Genomic DNA, 10233 nt, shown 5'->3' on the forward strand with positions numbered 1-10233 from the left:
ATAGTGATGTTCGAATTAATTTTTGTGCATCTCGATCAAATTTACAGGATATCTATTACCTCCATCTGCAATAGATATCAGGTAACTCTGTTTTTCAAGGCTAGAACAAATGGGAGAATCACCTAGTGTTTTTTTGCCTCTGTTGAGTTTTGAACCTGCTATCGCAAGTTCTTTTTTGCAATATTCCCTATGTTTAAAAAATAATGATCTATTTTGACTTGTTATAAAATTAAAGAAAATAAAAAAGTCTTTTTAATCTTATGATTTTAAATTAAAGTCGTGCCACATGTACCAAAATTATCCTTTAATCTTGTGATCTTAAACATGTTATGTGAAAAATTGAAATTAAATAGTATCAATAAAGAAAGTGTCATTCTTTTTAAAAAAATTAAAAAAGAAAAGTAGGTTTTTTCTTTTTTAAACCGAGGAAGTAATTTTTATTGGTAACATTGGTATCAAAATGGTAGCAGCACTAGTTTGCAATCTTTCTGGTTTTTGGAAAACTTTTTTTTTTTTTTTTTTGGTTTTCGGAAACATTATCTGCACATAGTGAAAGAAATATGATATGATTTTATGTGCATCCAAACGTGAGACTTAGTTGTTTTTTCTATGAAAATTCTTCAAATAGTGAAAAAAAATTTCCTAAGACGTAAGATTGATAAATCACATATCTTTATGTATATTTATAAATAAATGTTTCTTATTACAAATTTTTAAATAAACACAATTTTTTAAAGATCTATTAGTCAATAGTAGTACTATCTAGTTATTCTTTAATTTAATATCTTTTCAGGCTGCACATAAGTCTGTTTTTACAAAAATAAATTTATGACTCAAGTTTACATTTTAAAAAATAAATTTATGACTCATGATTTAGAATCTCAATTGATCATATATTTTTTATTTCAGAATTTTTATAAGTCTAAGCTGTTATTGACAGTGGCTGATGTAGAGCAGAAGGTGTAGGTTCTCGAGAACCCACACCCGCTATCGTAAGGCTTAAAATTACATAGAAAAATCGTCAAAAGTTATAAATATTAATAGTTGGGAACCCATAACTAAACCAATGAATAACTTAGTGATAAAAAAGGAGCCCTTGAAAATCCATAAATTTGTTATTGATAACGGAGCATCTTTTTCTCTGTGTTTTCCTTTTAAAAGTTGCATTTGTTTTCCAGTAGGCAACCTAGCAGAGTTTGTTGGTTTGTGCTTACGTATGACATACCAATGTGATGACAAAAACAAAGCAGAAATAAAGTTGAAAAAGAAACAACAAAGAAAAAGTGACACATTTGTTGTGATGGATAAAGGGAGATAATCTTGGGATAAATTTTCAGTTCTTTTTAGAGCCCGTTTGGAGGATTAAAAAAAGTAACCTTTTAACTTAAGTGATTAAAAACTTAAAATAAGTATTTATAAATTAAGCAGATGAATGTTTAGAGAGAAGGACTGAAACTGAAAAAATTGTTGATGTGTTTGATAAACAAGTATTGTTAAACACTTTTTAATTGTCAAAATGATTTAAGTGTTTTTAAAGTTGTTAACATCATAAATAAAGTGAGTTATTTATAATTTTTAGTTCTAAAATAATTTTTTTGAATAAATCTTTGATGTATGATGATTCGTTGAAAACAAAGGAGAAAAATAAAGAAAAAGTTGGAGGAAAGAAAACAAAGAAAAATCATATATTTAAAGGCTAAAAGTTCAGGGTATTGTTGGAATTAAAAAAAAATATAAGAGATAAAAAGATAAATATTTTGATCAAATCTAAAAGAATTTTAATTTAAAAAGTAAAAAGCTGAGGTATGCATCTTCTCAGTTTTTGCTTTTTTTAATTAATTTTTAATTTTACTAAACACCTAAAAATTAAAAAAAAAATTAAAATTTGATTTGACCAAATTTTAATTTTATCCAAACGGGCTCTTAATCTATTACAGTATTTTGTTACAATATTTTAAATCACTTATCCTAGGATGAAATAGTTAAAATAACAAAAATACTCCATCAAGCCCTTTATAAAAAGCTAAATAAGGTGGTTATTGTTGTAAACAAAAAAATTTATCTTTAGAATTTATACAATACATATTATTTTGATACAACACATCAAACAGTCAATAATAAATAAAACCAAGGATAACTAATTCCAGCATAATAAATCTCAACATAACTAATCTAATCATAACCTGTTTTCAAACCAAATGTCCCCCAAGGGTTAAGTAACCCTAAAACTAGCTAATTTCTGTACAATCTCGTGGGGGGAATTCAGGTGTGTCACACAATAGTGGTAGCAACTATATGTGGCATCTATTGTCCCTGTGATGGTTTCATGAGCTGGAGTTCCAGGTTCTATAGTAGAGAACCCTTCAGGTTCCAGGGATGCTCCTATCCTAGGCCGTCGGAAATTCTGATTTCTGGGCTTTGGAAAGGAAGGTCAGGCAATATTTCAGGGGAAGAAGCTTCACTTGCTGCGAACAGTGTAGCCGTTTGGCTTTCATTGGCTTCTGCATTTTCCGACTTAGAATTAGAGTTATCTTTCTCTTCATCAAAGGCTTTTGCTATTGCAGAAATCTTTTGTCCTATTGAATCATTAGTGGCTAAGATTTCTCTATTCTGATAAATGAAGATGAAGACATATATGAGAAGAGCGGAGCCTGCTGATACACCAGCTGTGAGGAAAAGACCCTTGAAACTATCTAGCACGAGACTATCAGATATTATAGACACTGCATCTTTCTGTGGACAATCTGTTTCATTCCCAAACCATTTCTGTAGTACATTATTCATAAACTCTCACCTCCAGGACTGCTCTTGAGACGTCAGGTACCAAAGGAGATCCTTTTGGAAATGCCTGAAAGAAGTTGCGAGAAAATAAAAGATAGATCATTGAGCAATGAGCAAACAACATGCATTTTAAATATATGTTAACACTGTCTGAAACATCAGCATCAGCGGCGAGTGACAATCTTACAAACCCAAAGCCAGCAGCGTTGTATGTCAGGCCAAACATAATATACTTCCCACAGAACTTGTTGAGAAAGAGTCTGAGATAAGGTAGTTCATCAACAATTGCACCTACACCTCCATTTTTACTTCCTCTTGAAAGGGCATCATTAAAACCTTTCAATGTGCTGTAACTTCTGAACTTGGACTTGCCAAATTTCATGTGCTTCACGAAGACGTCTTTGACAAAGGAACTTTCTGGGTATCCAACATATTCTCCATTCTTGATGAGATCATTGAGGTCTGTTATAGTAGGTTGGAGCTGTTGCACTGTTAACATAGAGGTTAAGCTGGCTGTATAACTTGATGTCAGGACCAGGACCATGAAAACCCACACAATCAGCACAAATCTTGTTAAGTTACTTGTTATCTTCGCGCCTGCAACAACCAGTCAGATATATGATTTGTTGAGAAACAAGGATCAATTCTAAAGCTTTTGTATATAATTTGCTTTGGGTTTGATACTTACTATGAGCAAAAACAAGAGTTGAGAAGGAAAACCAGAATATCATCCCAACTTGCTTATGCTTGGGCCCTCGAAATTCATTGTTTACACGATGTTCGAGTACCCAAACCACAAAACCGATGAAGACGAAGAATGTTCCGATTGTTATCCAAAGTTCGCTCTTTAGAGGTTTCAAGAAAATCCAAGCATTCCTCTTCTCGTCATCTCTTACCGGCACAACTGCAGAAATACCTGACTCTGTAAAAGGTAATGTGAAATCCACATACTTTGACCTCCTCGCTAAAATGGTCACATCACCTACAACTGCATCATAGTCCTGGATCAAGCAAACATTGATAATTGCAGTATTTAAGGTTGGTTGCAAAAGCAGAAAATAGACAAGAAAGTCCAAAAAAGGATCATATTAATAAGATACACAGCCTAAGAGGTTAATTCAAACAAGGATAATATATTACCAGAGAAGTGATCCCGTGAAGAAAATCATCATAGACCGGAAGATTGAGGCCATTTGTATGGAATAAATTCATAAGGGACAGCATATGGCAAAGATTGGATGACTTCTTTGAAGACATCTGCACAAAAACCAGTTGCTGTTACTTCTTGTGTTTTTGAATCTCTTTCACTTTAATGAATTGCTTCAGCACTCCTTTGGTAGGAACTCCAACCCTTAACTTCTTCCCGTTTGTGGGTATTTCCCAGCCTCTTGGAACAATAGTAGATTCACCGGGCCAAATAATGGCTCCTAGTTGCTCATTATTACACTTAGCTGCTGCTTTACCATTCCTTTTGAGTTTACACGAAATGCCATCCCTCTCCGTCCAGACTCCAATGGTTCTGTCCCTTCCCTACTATATTTACAATCTCAAATGGGGATGCCTGCAGTTCTCCATCAACGATACGGAAATCACCGCTTAGTCCTGTTTTTAGCACCGCGTTTTGCATAGAGTGAATGAGCAGAGATCCCACTTCTGAGGTTCCAAGTGCATCAAAGTCCGTTAAGTTCTCTCTAGTGTCTGGTTTCTTTGATTTTAGGATAGCAGTAGTGCCCACTTCCTCTACTGCTTCTGCTAATGCGGTGATGCTATCATATGCCCATAGCCCGAAAACATTGAGTTCTACTTGGTCCGTGTCTGGATACTCTTGACGAAATCTCTTTCTCCATCTCTTGGTGAAACGGTGAAGCTCATTTGATCTTGGAACATACGGTTTTACACCCAGAACACCTTGCATTGATGACTCAATTACTGAAGGATCTATTGAGTCCAAAAGACTTGTCAGCACATTTGTGATAATCCATGCATATCCACTGCTCATCATCCCAGCTTCGTTGGCCTTGATGAAAAGGCGTGAGGCAAGAAATGGTTGCACGTGCACGATGGACACCCTTGTCTGCATTGTATTCAACTTGTATAGCTCCGTAAAGATTTGGTCATCATCGGCTGAAGGAGAAATAACAATTTTATAGGAGACTGAAGAGCTGATTTTCAGCAAGGCATCAGTGAAATGAGGAACTATCCCGGTTCCATAGGGGCTATCCTTGTAGATTACTACAACCTCCCTCCAATCATAGTTTTTAACAATTGCTGCAATGGCTTTAGTCTGGCTGGAAGAAGGAAGTGCTCCTCTGATGAAGAAGGGATTTTCCTCGACCAAAAGTGAAGGACTTGTTGCTGGAGAAATGGTAGGGACTTTTACTCTCTTCCCTAAGTCAATCACAAAATCAGTTTGTGTAGACATTTGTGGCCCAAAGATAGCTTGTACTTGGACATCCTTTAGCAAGTAGATGGCTGCACATACACAATCACACTATAAGATATTGTCTGTATATCTCTTTCAAAATAAATAAACAAAAAGGAAAATTAATATCTTCGAGAACAAGAAAATATATAGTGCAAATAGGGCATGAATGACTAAACTGCCAGAGTACGTCTGACTCGTGAAGCAAAGAAAGTAAGATAGGCATGGTAGGTTAAGAGAAGTAAATCATGGAGCTGAATTTACCAGCGAATGCTGCTCCAACATCATCTTTCTTGGAATCCCTCAAGTGAGAAACTATCCTGATGCCACTGCGATTAGCGGTGGCATTGTAATCTTCAAGTGCTAGTAACATACATGTGTGCGTTACTTTTGCCACATCTGTTTCCAGATCAAGAATTATGCCCACGTCCACTTTTACAACACTAGTTTAATATCTTCACCTCTTATTGGCACCATGTAGTGGTAAAAGCTAATGATTGAGACAAATTGAATGTAAAGTATTAGGAAGTGGCATCTTGGACTTCTCATCTTGAGAGATCTGGCTAAGTAATTTTTTGGGCAAGAATCAGTTGTATTTGTGCAACCACCTTTCAGAGATGTGTCTTTAGTATCAGGGAATTCAATGGATTTCTATCAGTAAATAACAAGACCAAGCCCCCATAAATGTAGAAAGAGAAGTTGAAGGATTTTGTTTCCAAAGAACAAATAATTGATTATAGAGCTACAACAGGTTAGTAAAGCTTCCTCCTAAATGAACTCGGTCACAATTTATTTAGTTGACCTATTTTCCCTAATCCATAATTACTTTTTATTCCACTTAATGTTCACTACCTAGGCAGGGATGAAGTTCAGAAATAGCTCAGCATAGACTTGGTCAGTAGTAGCTTGCTTGCACACCAACACTCTCTGGCTATAAAATAGGAAAAAAATACCTAAATTAGCATACTCAGTATTAAATTACAAAAAATAGCAACACTTTTATCAAATTATATTTTGTAGCATATATATTTGTATTTTTGTAGCAACAATTTGCAAAAATACAGAATACATATTGATCATAAGAGCAATAAAAATTATATGTATTTGTATTTTTATAGCAACAACTTGCAAAAATACAAAATATAACTTGTTATATTATGTAATTATGAAACTGTTGCTATGAAACTCATAATTAAGGGATAAGTATGCTATTTCTGGATTTTGCCCAAAATAAATATTCCGAGATAGCATCAGCCCATCGTGTATGGGAATGAGGATGCAGTTTAGTTAACTTGGACGGTTGGATTTTGGCATAATACACAGACATGTTCTTTAATTTGATCTAAAATCAAATTTGTTACCTTCAACTTTAGGTGTGCACTAGGGGTGGCTTAACCCTTTGGGGAAAAAGACGACCGTCTAAGGTCCCAAAATTTGAGGCCTCATTTTTTTTAGTAATAAAAAAAATAAATTTTTTATATAAAAAAAATTAGATGGAGTTTGATATATCTAGTTCAGAATACTATGTGTCAAGAAATTAATGCATTGACTCTATTATTAATTAAAAAAATTATTAAAAGAAATCGATTATATAATTTTAAAAATAGACTTTACAAAAATAATTATTTTTTCTTAAAAATGTTAGGCCTTTGTTCGATTTTGGCCTTAGGCCACGTATTCCCTAGAGCCGCCCCTAGCGTGCACAAGTAGATGCTTAAACTTGTATAAAATTGAACAAGTACACACACGTCCTATGTGTCATAATACACGTAGGACGCCACGTAAGACAAGAATTTTTCACGTAGAATGCCACATAAAATGTGTGTGTTTACTTGGTCAACTTTATATAAGTTTAAGTTATTACGTGTATGTACCGTGCCTTAATTTTTGTGTGTGATAATTATATAAGTAGGTGTCAACTGTCAACTTATAATCTTTAATTACTCCATTCTTCTGTTTCAAACCATTAAGAAGTTTCGAAACTTTGAATTCGAAAATCTTATTTCCAAAATTGTTTTATTTATTTAAATTGGGTGGGAACTCCCTCTACTTTTTGAAATCCACAAATCTTGCTAAATCATGTAAATGTTATCCAATTTTTGTACTGCTAGGAAAAAAATCTCCAAAATAAAATTATAACAAACATGATAAATTTATTTCTCTAATCTTTTTTATCATGTCGGAATACATCCATGCATAGAGTGAATTAGTACTCTCTATGTCTCAATGTATGTGTAGGTGTTTGGTTAGACACCAAGCTTAAAAATGAAAGAAACATTTTCTAAACTCGTAATCTAAGATAAGTTGTAAATATTTGTGTAGAAAGAGGATAAAATGAAAATTTTAAATTTCAATTGTTACTAATGTTTTCATCAAATTTTTACATGAAAAATAAACTTCAACCACAAATAAAAATATGAAGAAATAATAATTTTATTGATAAACGAGGTGGTTACAAATCTGTTCCTCCCTTGATTTCCCTAATTCGAGAGCCGTTAGTGGCCTATTTCTCAAACATAGGATAATGGAGATCTCGATCTTTTTACGAATACCCATCAGTTTATGGGATATTCAAGATAGCTATTTCAGGAAATATGTTACCCTTTAAATAGATGGGATTTAGGGTAAAGTAGCCTTCTAAAACTCTAATAGAATTTGGATTATTCTTGAAGAGTCCCACAAATTTTAGATGTCTACAAATACCCGTACTTTAAGGCTTGTCGAAGTGTAGATTTGATGACGCATCTTGAAGTACCAATAGAGCTTGCATCTTTATGCACCAATAGAGCTTCCATCTTTATGTGGCGGTTACAGATTTACAAATTTGATTTATGAGAGAAGAGATGAAGGGTAGATTTGGTCCACTGGGCGTGCCAATTTGTTTCCAACATAATTTAATTCATAGAAAATAAACTATGAAAAAACAACAATTTTATTGATAAACGAGGTGGTTACAAATCTGTTCGATTCTTTTCTTAATTTTCTCCATAATTGGAGAGCCGTTAGTGGCCTATTTCTCGAAAATAGGATAATCTCTTTATGGATATCTTTTTTTCTCGATTTTCTCCGTAATTCGAGAGCCGTTAGTGACCTATTTCTCGAACATAGGATAATCTCTTAATGAATATCCCATGATTTTGTGGGATATTGAAGATCCCAATCTTTTTACGAATACCTATCATGATTTTGTGGAACATTGAAAATCCCGATCTTTTTACAAATACCCATCAGTTTATGGGATATTCAAGATACCTATTTCAGTGAATATGTTACCCTTTAAATAGGCGGGATTTAGGGTAAAGTAGCCTGCTAAAACTCTAATATAAGTCGAATTGTTCTTGAAGAGTCCATAAATTTTAGATATCTACAACTAAATATAAAAAATGCATTATTTTCATGGAACCAGTTAAAAAGAAAAAGGGTGTCACCATTGAAAATGAAGAAGAACATGAAAAATTTCCATGTGTATTTTTATTGATCATTGTACACTTTAATATATACAATCATGAGAAAGAAAGTGCAGCTATTTTCTGTACACCTGTCACTATGCTATAAGCTAAGTCCTAACAATCCTAACAACTTGTGCAAGGTAAAGAATAGAGAATATTCCTCTCTCTTTACACGTATTAACATTTGTCTTTAATTGAGCCTAATAATTGTGATTTGAAAATAACTCTTTTAGAGCCCAAAGAACCATTCTTCTTCATCAACTCATCATTTGTTTATTTCTTTTCAAACTCGATTCGTTCCTTGAGCTATATGAGAAGTGTCTGAAGATGTTGATTCTGGATTTGAGATCCTAACACCCCCCGCAAGTTGGAGGGTGGTGAAACAACCCCCAACTTGTCAGTAAGGGATCGATGAACTGGTTCAGAAAGGGGCTTTGTAAACACTTAGCCAATTGAGCAGCTGAGGGTACGAAATTAAAAGAAATAAGCCCGGTAAGGTATTGTTGCCGAACGAAATGGCAATCCAGTTCCACTTGTTTGGTGCGTTCACGGAAAACTGAATTTTTAGCGATGTGTATAGCCGCCTGGCTACCCGAGTGAAGAGGAACAAGGAGGGGTGAAGGAACACCAAGATCATCAAGCAATCGAACCAGCCACGTGATTTCTGCCACAACCCTCCGTATGGAGCGGTACTCAGCTTCAGTAGAAGAAAGGGACACCAAAGACTGTTTCTTGGAGTTCCAGGAAACGGATGAACCTCCAAGAGTGATGTAATAACTAATGATTGATCGCCTGGTGTCTGGGCATTGCCCCCACTCAGAGTCACAAAAAATAATTAAATCAAAAGATGAACTAGCAACAAAGAAAATACCCAAACCAGGATCTAAGAGCAGATAATGGAGACATCTTAAAGCCGCATCAAAATGAGGTTGTCATGGGGATTGCATGAATTGACTAAGATATTGTACCGCAAATGAGAGGTCTGGGCGTGTATGTGTAAGAAGTTCAATTTTCCCAGTAGCACTCGATACACAGTCGGGTTGGGTAAAAGATCCCCTTCATCAATTCGAAGGCTTGTGATTGGATCCAAAGGAGAAGAAACCGGCTTAGAGTCTATGCAACCAAACTCATTTAACAAATCCAAGGTAAATTTTCTCTGTCCCAAAATGATACCCTAAGGCTCTCTGATGATTTCCATTCCTAAGAAATAGTGAGTAGCACCTAAATCCTTTATTTTGAACTCAGAATTGAGAAACGACTTGAGGGATTCAAGTTTTGAAGGATCATCCCCTGTTAGCGAAATGTCATCAACATAAACTGCTAGTATAGATACTCGTCCTTGAACTTTCTTGAAGACGAGTGAATAGTCATTAAGAGAATATGAATATCCTTTGAAATTCAAAGTAGCAGTTAGTCGAGCATACCATTGCCTTAAAGATTGACGTAAACCATATAGGGACTTCTTAAGCTTGCATATATATGAGGGACTAGGTGCCTGCATTCCATTAGGAAACCTCATATAGACCTCTTCCTGCAAATCACCATGTAGGAAGGCATTATTGACATCCAATTGTGAAATAT

General features: G+C 34.6%; 1 pseudogene; it reads right to left on the reverse strand.

Moving 5' to 3' along the window:
* Positions 1–2037: 2037 nt before the first annotated feature.
* Positions 2038–6131, reverse strand: LOC107855897 (annotated as a pseudogene).
* Positions 6132–10233: the final 4102 nt, after the last annotated feature.

Source organism: Capsicum annuum, chromosome 6, assembly GCF_002878395.1.
Source record: "Capsicum annuum cultivar UCD-10X-F1 chromosome 6, UCD10Xv1.1, whole genome shotgun sequence".
NCBI lineage: Eukaryota > Viridiplantae > Streptophyta > Magnoliopsida > Solanales > Solanaceae > Capsicum > Capsicum annuum.